Source organism: Fundulus heteroclitus, chromosome 21 (genome assembly GCF_011125445.2).
Source record: "Fundulus heteroclitus isolate FHET01 chromosome 21, MU-UCD_Fhet_4.1, whole genome shotgun sequence".
Taxonomy (NCBI): domain Eukaryota; kingdom Metazoa; phylum Chordata; class Actinopteri; order Cyprinodontiformes; family Fundulidae; genus Fundulus; species Fundulus heteroclitus.
This window is the reverse complement of record NC_046381.1, coordinates 23,471,025-23,481,184: the sequence shown is the minus strand read 5'-3', so window position 1 is coordinate 23,481,184 and position 10,160 is coordinate 23,471,025.

Below are 10,160 nucleotides of genomic sequence, written 5' to 3'. Positions count from 1 at the left end.
TTGCTGACAGTGATTTACAGGTAATGTTCCGCAGAAGAATGAAATGACAAGTTAGACCTTGTCATTTTATTATAAGTTCTTATCTAATAAGGTTTACAATTTTTACTGCCTTGTCCAGCACCGGCTGGATCAAACAGCAGCCAGTGCAACCACTTGGACCTGCTTCACCAAACCACTGTGGTGGCCTGCCATTGTCCTTGTGTCATCAGTACATATTCAACATCAATGGTTTCAATCAACATAATTCTGTTGTAAGAAATTACTCAAAGCTTGGAATATTTCACCAACTGAGTTCACAGAGGATACAAAATCAAAAACTCCTCAACACTGAACTCTTCAATACAGCACACATAAGCATACATTATTTGAGCACAATTAGCAATGTTGGTAGACTTGTCAAGCTAAATGGAGAATAGATGGTTCTCACAAATAACATCTAGCACCTGTTTCTAGTGCCAAGACTGAGATTTCAGCTTGGCTGCAATAGCTTCTCCCTACATTACTGAACACGTCTTTAGAAGCAGGTAAGATAAATTTTTGACTGATATTATAGGGTTTTTATGCCATGATACAATGCTTCAGCTGCCTTGTGATTTACAGTGATAAAAGTATGATTTACTCTCTGTTGTGACCGCTCCTCCTGTCAAAATAATTCTGCAGCTTGGTTACCAAACCTGGGTATTTGGTCTCAATATGATGCCAAAGTCAACATGGTTGGCAGAGGACCAAAGTCAACATGGTTGGCAGAGGACCAAATAATCAAGGCCACACTTTTTTTTTGTTTTTGTTTTTTTTGTTTGGCACAAACTGTTACTCGCCATATCATTAGTTACTAACAGTCTGCAATGTTTTGGTTTGAATGCCTCATTATGGGACTCGGAAGGATACGCAACAGGCTTTGGTACTGTTAAATCTACTTCTATTCCAGCTCTGCTTGCTTTATCTCGAGAAATGCCTCTTGATTTGCAATGGAAACAGCTCATGGCCAACTAGGTAAACTTTAAATGACATGGAAAACTTCACTGGTGATCTTTTAACAGCAAACTCTGCATGTCATGGTTGTTAGGTGTTTGGCCCACATGCAGAACACAGTCGGGAGACAACGAGCAGTTAAAGATGTTTATTAAAGGCTCAAAGGTACACAAATATTGTGAGGTGACAGTACTATTCGTGACCAAGATGGATTCTTCCACATAAACATGATTAAATGAAAATTATTCATAATTAAAAAAACGTATAATTTTTTGCACAGTATGTAGTAGTTTTATATTTAAAGTACTTTCAGCAGTTTGAATTCTGATTTTGACCGGACTTCTCCTTTAAATAAGATTATTGAATTATAAGAAGCGCTGGGACAGTGGCCACTAAGTGTACCACAACGGGTTAACACTCCGGCGTCCTTCAGCTGGCTGCAACCTGCTTTTAAGCTCCAAGCTGGAGCTGCCAAAACGAGCTGCAGGTGTGCACCATGCCCGCCTGTCAACTACAGTCACCTTGAGGGGAAAAAGAGAAGAGAACAGGCAACGCAGACAGCACCACCTACAGAATCCTTACACTGCAAACACATAGAATAAGGAGTGACAACTTCTCTTCAAGTTCAAGAATTTATTGACAGAAATAAAATGAACATCCAAAGAACACCACTATATATTATCTGAATTAACACTATATTTCAATCAACAAATCCCCTCTATTAGGCTAGTGGAACTTAACTAAACTACTAAGCAAAAAGAAGATAAAAAGAAGATAAGCTAAGGAACTATGTACATTCAAAAGAACACAGGAGACAAAAAAAGTGGTTGATTATCATCAAAATAATCCAGTCAATCCTGGTTCACTGCAGATCTGACTTAAAGAGCATGGAATGGAGTTCAATTAGCTTAACTAATTTAGAACAACATTTTGCATGTGTTTCAACCTATTTACTATGTAAATCCCGAGTTACACAAAATATTATTTGAGGAAATAACATTTTAAACAATGATTTGCTCAGTAAAATCATTAACTTTAGGGACGCTCAATTTTATTAATGCGATTATACCTCCAGGAGGCTAGGGGTCGCTGTAGCGATCGGTCACTAAAATCGGCTAATACTAAAGTTAAACAAAACGCCTTTAAATAGACATTTATATTCCATATTAATGCGGTAATGACGCTCATAGCACTATCGAACGATGGTGGAGCGAAACGAAACAAACTTTATGTTTGAAACAAGCTTTTTCGTGCCTATCCGGGAACCGGAAGTTGTCAGAAGCTAACAGCCGTTTGGCTAGCGGATTTTTGGTGCTAACTTTAAAAGCTTCGGCTTTATTTTAACGATAATGATTGGACTAATAACACAAACATTAGTATCCTATCAATGTATAAAACTCTTATGGAGATAACATTGTTATAACCATAAAAACACACGCAAATTACAACGGCAATGGCATGGTATCAACATGCTAGCGAGAAGCTACTCCGTAGCTCCATGTGTTTAAAAACAGAATGTACGCATTACACAAGCTTTCCAAACAACCATATGGCTTACCCTGTAGTTTCTCTGCCGAACCTGTCGATGCCTCTGTGAGTTCGGTTCACTTTGGCCATCCAAGGAAGAGCAGTGGTCCGGGGAAACCGTTGATACTTTCAGCAGCGGGCTAGCTCTTAGCAGCAGCAGACATGCAGCCAGTCGCAACGCTATCGGGATCAGCCGTCTGTGACCCGGTTGCAGTCAAGTCCCCGGTATGCAGCAGGCGATTTCAGCAGATTTTGCCCTCAGCTTGGGGAAGTGGGTCCTGTGCCAGCTTTTCAGCTCGGTCTGGAATCCGCTGAGGAAGTAAAACACAGCTGGCATAGACGGTGTAGGAGCCATTTGTCCTTTCCTGTGTTTATTGTCACCAGAGGCGTATTTCATTTTGAGCTCTAAGTGTCTGATGGGGGATGGGGTTATTTAATGTCTTCCATGATTCTGCTCAGGTTGTTAATGGGAAGAGGCAACAGTTTTCTACTGTGCTTGGTTTGTATTGATGTCGAATTGATGTGGATCTAAATGGAGATAGTGAGACAATGGACATTGTTCTGACAATAAATGACTTTATTATAAGTTAAACTGAAGATTGGCTTTATAAATATTAATTGAGCACACGTAAAACAACACCTTTCAGGAACAGCAACCAGTAGCCTAAAATTTAGGATTTTACCCGGTACAGACGGATTCGTTCACTTCGGCATCTGTTCTAAGCTGAAGTGAGAGACTTATCTTTGATTCGGCTGGCAGTTTCTCTGATGCCAGCAGTAACAGGGGGAGTGCTGGCCTAGTGGTTAGAGCAACGCACTTGCACTCAGAGAAGGATGCAAGCACCCGGTTCGATCCCAACTGCCTGCACTCTGGGTCCCTGAGTAAGACCCTTAACCCCAGAATGCTCCCCAGGCGCTGCACATGGCAGCTCACTGTTCCCCTAGGGAATGGGTTAAAAGCAGAGAAACCACATTTTGTTGCTTTGTACTTGTGACAGTGCAATGACAATAAAGTTGAATTCTATTCTATTCTAACTGAATTTCAGCTTGTGGGTCTTTCGGGCCCCATGTTGGCTGGTCAGCGTGGCTCGCTTCCCCAGCCATCCTCTCCTTCAGATGTCCCAGGCAGAAGTGTAGAGGAAAAACTGAGGGGTGTAGTCTGTGGGAGCAAGTATTTTAGCACTGATCGCACCCTGTGGATAGAGGGCTGTCTCTCTGGAAGTGTGAACACATGCTGTTTAAAATTCAGTCTGAATTTTGCCATGGCGCGATGGCATAACAATTATGTGTGATCTGGATGTAAGATGCATGTGTAATCATCCAGAAATGCAGCCAGCATAGACAAAATAAGAGGGTAAAGCATTTTCTTACTGAGATGTTTGCCTCCTTTGTGGATAGAAAAAAAGCAGTGCTCATATTCACAAAGATCCCTAAAAGTAGCTCTTAGTTACGTCATTTTAGGAGAAATCTAAGAATAAACACATAAACTTCTGTAACAATCATACAATTATTATGTAGATAATGTAAACTGAATCATCCTCATCAGTGATGGGCAGTAGCGCCGCTACATGTAGCGAAGCTATTAGTTAAACTACATTTTCCAGTAGCTTGACCGTAGCGTCGCTGCTTTATGAATCAAGTAACTTTCCTGTAGTGACGTTATTTTTTTGATCAAGTAGCGACGTAGCGTCCACAAACGCTACAAAATCCAGGACATAACTAAGAAATGAAACCAGGTTTGCTATTTTGAAGCAACATTCAGAGTGAACAATCAATCTGAGTTGTTGGTTGGACATGTTCATGCGCGAGCTTCTACTTTGCCTCTCCTGTCTGTATCTATCGAAACATGCGCATGCATACGGCAGTGGAACTTATGGCAAGCTGATTAGGCAAATTATCGTCCGTACAATAACGCGCAGGTCCAACCCGTATTTCACGCGAGCGCGCGTTTTTTACGTCACCGCGCGTTCTGGCTGGAAACGCGCGGTGACGTAAAAAACGCGCGCTCGCGTAAAATACATGCGGTGGCGTTTATAACGTTTGGTGGCGTTTTTTGCATATTATATTATTAGGAGGTTGTCTTTTATGCCACTAGATTTAAAGGTGTTTTACCCAATAAGAACACTGCAGCACCAGACACAACCAGGAGGTCCCTGATCGTTGGGGAAAGGCAGAAAGAAGATGCACCTTCCTTTCTGATCCTGTCTAAATCCTGCTTAGTTCAATAATAAAGTCTGATATTACACAAAACTCACTCTGCTTGTTCTCCCTACTTATGCCCTTGGTGCAGAAGATAAATTAAATCTTTAACAGAAATGTTATTATTAATTCTGAAAATATTATCTTGTGAATATAAATACAAAGCATACAGAAAATGCAGCTTTATTAAGTGACCTGGTTTATTTTATTTAGCTTTTAATTTCTTTTCAACATTTAGTTCTACTACTTGGCTTGTGCTTTGGTAGTTTCATGTTTAAAATGACAAAAGAAATATAAAAAAGCTTATGGTGCATCTTCTTTCTGCCTTTCCCCAACGATCAGGGACCTCCTGGTTGTGTCTGGTGCTGCAGTGTTCTTATTGGGTAAAATACCTTTAAATCTAGTGGCTGAGCACATAAAAGACAACCTCCTGATAATATAATATGCAAAAAACGCCACCAAACGTTATTAACGCCACCACACGTACTAGGCCAATAACCTTTTTGTTTTATTTCTAGCAGTAATTACTTCAGTTTGTATTTTATTATGCTGCTCATAAAACAATGTCTACACTGTGTTAGGTCATTGGCTGATCTTTAATAAATGTTTTAACCAGTGTATCAGACTCATTTTGAATTGATCTGACATTAGGTTGGTACAACGTTAAGTAGCTTCTGATGTAGTTAAGCTACTTTTAACACATTTGTGTAACTTAGCTTGCTATATTTCTATAGGTGGTAGCTTTTGTGTAATGAAGCTTAATTTATTGTTGAATAACTGATAGCTTAGCTCACTACACTGGACATGTAGCTTGCCCAACACTGATCCTCATAGAAGGAAATTCATAAGTTTCAGCGGCCCGACGGGTTTAAAGTGGCTCTATCTGACGCCATTTTATTGAAAATAAATAAATAATAGGTAACATGTTGGGTAATCATGGAAAAAAAGTGGAGAAATTTACAGAGAATATATAAGAGAGAAGAAAGTATTTTCTTTGTTGTATGATAATGTCAGTAGCCTAAAAGGTCATCTAGAAGTTCGCTTGTGTGATGCCATCTCCTCGCTTTTGATTGCTGCAGCACTTCTTGTTTTCCAGGCTGGTGCTAAAAGCACCAAGACGCGCTGACAAAAAGACCCATTGATCTGCTGCAATACTCTTCAAAGTCTGTGTATTAGCGCCGTGGTCAAGGCACCAATATATTTGTCAACATTTCTCTATTCTCCTCCCAGAGCTATGGGACAGATGTATTGCTTTTTTTCTCTATTTCATGTTGGTGATTTTGCCAAATACGACCACTTTATACAAGCAGGCAACCGCAGTAAAATGCTGAAAGGTGAGTGTGCGTTAATATCAAATTGATGAAGTATTAATATGACTGGTGGGTAAACATAACAATAAGGAAATCAAAATAATTATGGGAATGTAGATGAGGTATGTTCAAACTTTGATGTTCAGTGACCATCAATCATCAGGAATTTTTAGGCTAAGATTGGAGCTCTGTATGAGGGCACATAAGTGTTTGTTTTCAAAGAGGTGGATTAATTCATTCTTAGCACAGCATAATAAAAGCAAACATAAGATCCTTGGTTTATGTTTTCAATAAAGATATCTGTTGTCAGATCAAAGATTCTTCATGCGATACACTTTCTCCTCCTTCTGGCTCTTTAATCCGTGGACTAGTCAGCATTTTCCAATTAAGCAAGATGTTCAGTAAATGAGTCTTTAATTAGTAAATACATTTCTAAATGGTTTAAAAACTAAGAAAATAAAAAAAAATCACATATCACACTTGCATTGTGCTGCCTGCATCTTAAGTGGCAGTGGCCCAAATTTGACCCTACCCTACTGAAAAACTCTTCTTAAATCATTCATCTTTTCATCTCATAGCTAATCCAGCATGTATCTATATCCTTTAAACACTGTTTCACATATTGGTTTTCAACTTACAATACATACACTTGTTTTCAATTTAAATATTGATTAAATGCACTCATATTTCCTATGGTGAAGAATAAGGTGTTTTGTATTTTGAAAGCTATATTTTTTATTCACAAGAACTGCAACAGATCTAAAACATACACTGTGTATATCTAATGCCTGACTTCCTGCAGAGAGTGTAGGCTCAGTGGCCTGACAAAGAGCATAACATGTCATGCTTACCTTGGTTATGAGGTGCTTGGAGGAAAATTGCATGAGCTAAAAATAGCACAGCCTAAAGAAGCCTGAGAGCTAAACAGGCCACAGTTAACAAAATGCCACAGTGTGGGCGAACATCCAATATGTAGCTACAATATGGACAAAAGTCTTAATGAAGCTTAAACACTATACATGGGTAGCACCAGTTTGTATTAAAAATCATCAGTTTCATTAAACAAAGTACATCATCATCCTTTTCTCCGAAGGATATTTTTCTGTATTTCTGGAAGTTTAAAGTGCAAAATTAACTAAAGGCACAAGAGGAATATATCATAAAAATATTTATTCTCAAAATCACAAAGTTAACAGTTCAGCTGTAAATGTAATTATTACAAATCATCTAGTAACCCTGATATAAGCTGGGGTTGAAATTCAGCCTGAGAGTCTGGTTTGGAGAGGCCTTTAATCTGATTGCATGACAGATGCAAGTACCGTAATTTTAACATGTATACTTTTTTTATTCTTTCTTTATTAGCAGAAAGACTTTTTTTTCAACAAGTAAAACTACATGTGCATATGTATTTAATGACAGAATTAAAAATGTTCAGTTTATAAAAGTTTACTAAACAAGCAGCTTATAATTGTCATGTTCGGCTTGAGATGTTTTGCCCACATGCAGAAAACACTCGGGAAAACAGGTAAATTGAAAAAGGGTTTATTTAACTAAGGAACACAGAGGGGACTCAGCTACAGCAGGACAGGGCTCGAACGGGGCGTCAGGCAGGAGGGAGACCGGGTAATCTAGAGGGACAAGAGGATCAGTGACTACAGAAGGGGACAGCGGGAGATGTGCTGCTGAGCAACGCTTACCACTAAGTGAGGTGACCGAACCGGGGAGGTGGTGATGGGGATTCGATGTCGGCCTGGTCATGGAGTCACAGGTGTCCGGGAGACCGGGGAATGGAGGCGGCAGCGGATCTGAGCAGCACCGGGGAATCCAGGTATCCAGACCAGCGAGAGGAACCAGCTTGTGTCCGAGGGAGGTCTGGGTCCGGAGGAAGGAAACCAACTTGGGAGATATTCAGAGGAATCCACGAGAGGTTGGCGTCGGGACACGGGGAGGAACCTGAGAGACACAGAGGTAAGATTTTTAGCAACTATGGGTCGATCAAAAGGCTAGAGGCCGTGACTGGTTTGCATACCACGACGGTAACACTCTGGCATCCTCCCGCTGTCTGAGCACAGTTCTTATAGTGCTGCCTGGTGCTGCTCAACAGCCTGCAGGTGTGTGGGCTCTGCCCACCCGTCAACCACGAACACCTGTGGAGAAAGCAGCAGAGCCTGCAGCAAGCTGCACAGCCCTGCTGACCGAGTCCTGACACCACCCCCCCCCCCCAAGGGTCGCCACCTGGCGACACAAAGGAAGATGTGGACGGACGAGAGGTGAGGAAAGCATCAATAAGGGATCGGTCCGGGATGGAAGAACCGGGGAGCCAAGACCGATCCTCCGGACCGCAACCAACCCAATCCACGAGGTATTGGAAACCTCTACCTCGTGGACGGGAGGCCACGATCCGTTGGATCTGGCGTCCATGGTGGTCCTGGGTGGGTGGAGGGTTTCGGCCGGAGGGCACAATGGACTGGAAGTGACGGGCTTAATCTGGGACACGTGGAAGGTAGGATGCACTCGGGAGTGGGATGGCAGACGAAGACGGACTGTGGTGGGGCTGGGTACAGAGATAATCTCGTAAGGGCCGGTGAATCGGGGAGACAACTTTCGGGAGGCTGCTCGGGAGGGAAGGTCTCGGGTGGCTAGCCAGACTCGCTGACCTGGGTGGTAAGTGGGAGCTGGTACCCGCCTCTGGTCAGCGAATCGGCGGTTCTGTTCAGCAGTTTCCTGAAGAGCTTGAATGGTCTGAGTCCAAACCTGTTTGCAATGGGCTATGTGATCCTGAACGGAGGGAACGGTGATCTGGTGGTTGTTGTCGGAGAGAAGTGGAGGCTGATAACCAAGGGAAATCTCGAAGGGAGAGAGGCCGGTAGCAGTGGAGACGTGGCTGTTATGGGCGTACTCGATCCAGGGGAGGTACTTACTCCAGTTGGAGGGGTTCTTGGAAGTGAGACAACGGAGGGTGGTCTCCAGCTCCTGGTTCATCCTCTCTGTCTGACCGTTGGTCTGTGGGTGGTATCCCGAGGTCAAAGTATACCGGGCCCAAAGGGCCGCGGCAAACTCCTTCCACACCCTAGATATAAACTGGGGACCACGGTCAGACAGAATCTCACGAGGTATCCCATGGAGACGAAAGACATGTTTTACCAGGAGCTGGGCCGTAAGAAGAGCGGAGGGAAGCTTGCGTAGAGGGATGAGGTGACAGGCCTTGGAGAAACGGTCGATTACTGTGAGTATGACGGTCATGCCTTGGGAGGAAGGGAGTCCGGTGACAAAGTCTAGGGCGATATGGGACCAGGGGCGTTCTGGAACTGGTAAGGGTTGAAGGAGGCCGGCTGGGGGTCTATTGGATGATTTATTTTGAGCACAAACTGGACATGAGAGGACGAACTGTTTGACATCTTGAAACATAGTGGGCCACCTAAAGCTACGAGCGAGGAGAGTCTGGGTACGATGGATTCCGGGGTGAGCTGAGAACTTCTCTGAGTGAGCCCACTGAATGACTTGAGGCCTGACGGAGGAAGGGACGTAGGTGCGATTTGGTGGACCGGTTCCGGGGTCTGGGTCAGAAGGCAGGGCACGGGTGATCAGATCCTGTACCTCCCACTGGAGAGCGCCTAGCACGCAGGAGGGAGGTAGGATAGTGGCGGGTTCGTTCTCGGAGTCTGGAGAGGAGTACAGTTGGGACAGGGCGTCGGGTTTTACATTCTTGGAGCCGGGGCGATAGGAGATAGAAAGGTTGAAACGTGAGAAGAAGAGGGACCACCGGGCCTGGCGAGGGTTTAACCTCCTTGCTGTCTGGATGTATTCCAGGTTCCTATGGTCAGTCCAAACGAGGATGGGCTGCTCAGATCCCTCCAGCCAGTGACGCCATTCCTCCAAAGCGAGCTTGATGGCCAGCAGCTCTCTGTCCCCGACGTCGTGATTTCGCTCCGCCGGGGACAGACGCCTGGAGAAAAAGGCACACGGGTGAAGCTTCTGGTCTAGATCGGACACCTGGAAAAGGACGGCTCCAACTCCTGTGTCGGAGGCGTCAATCTCGACGATGTATTGCTTTGTGGGATCCGGGTAGATAAGAATGGGGGCCTGGGAGAAACGGTTCTTGAGGTCATCAAACGCAGACTGGGCCTTGGGAGACCAGGAGAATGGGGTCTT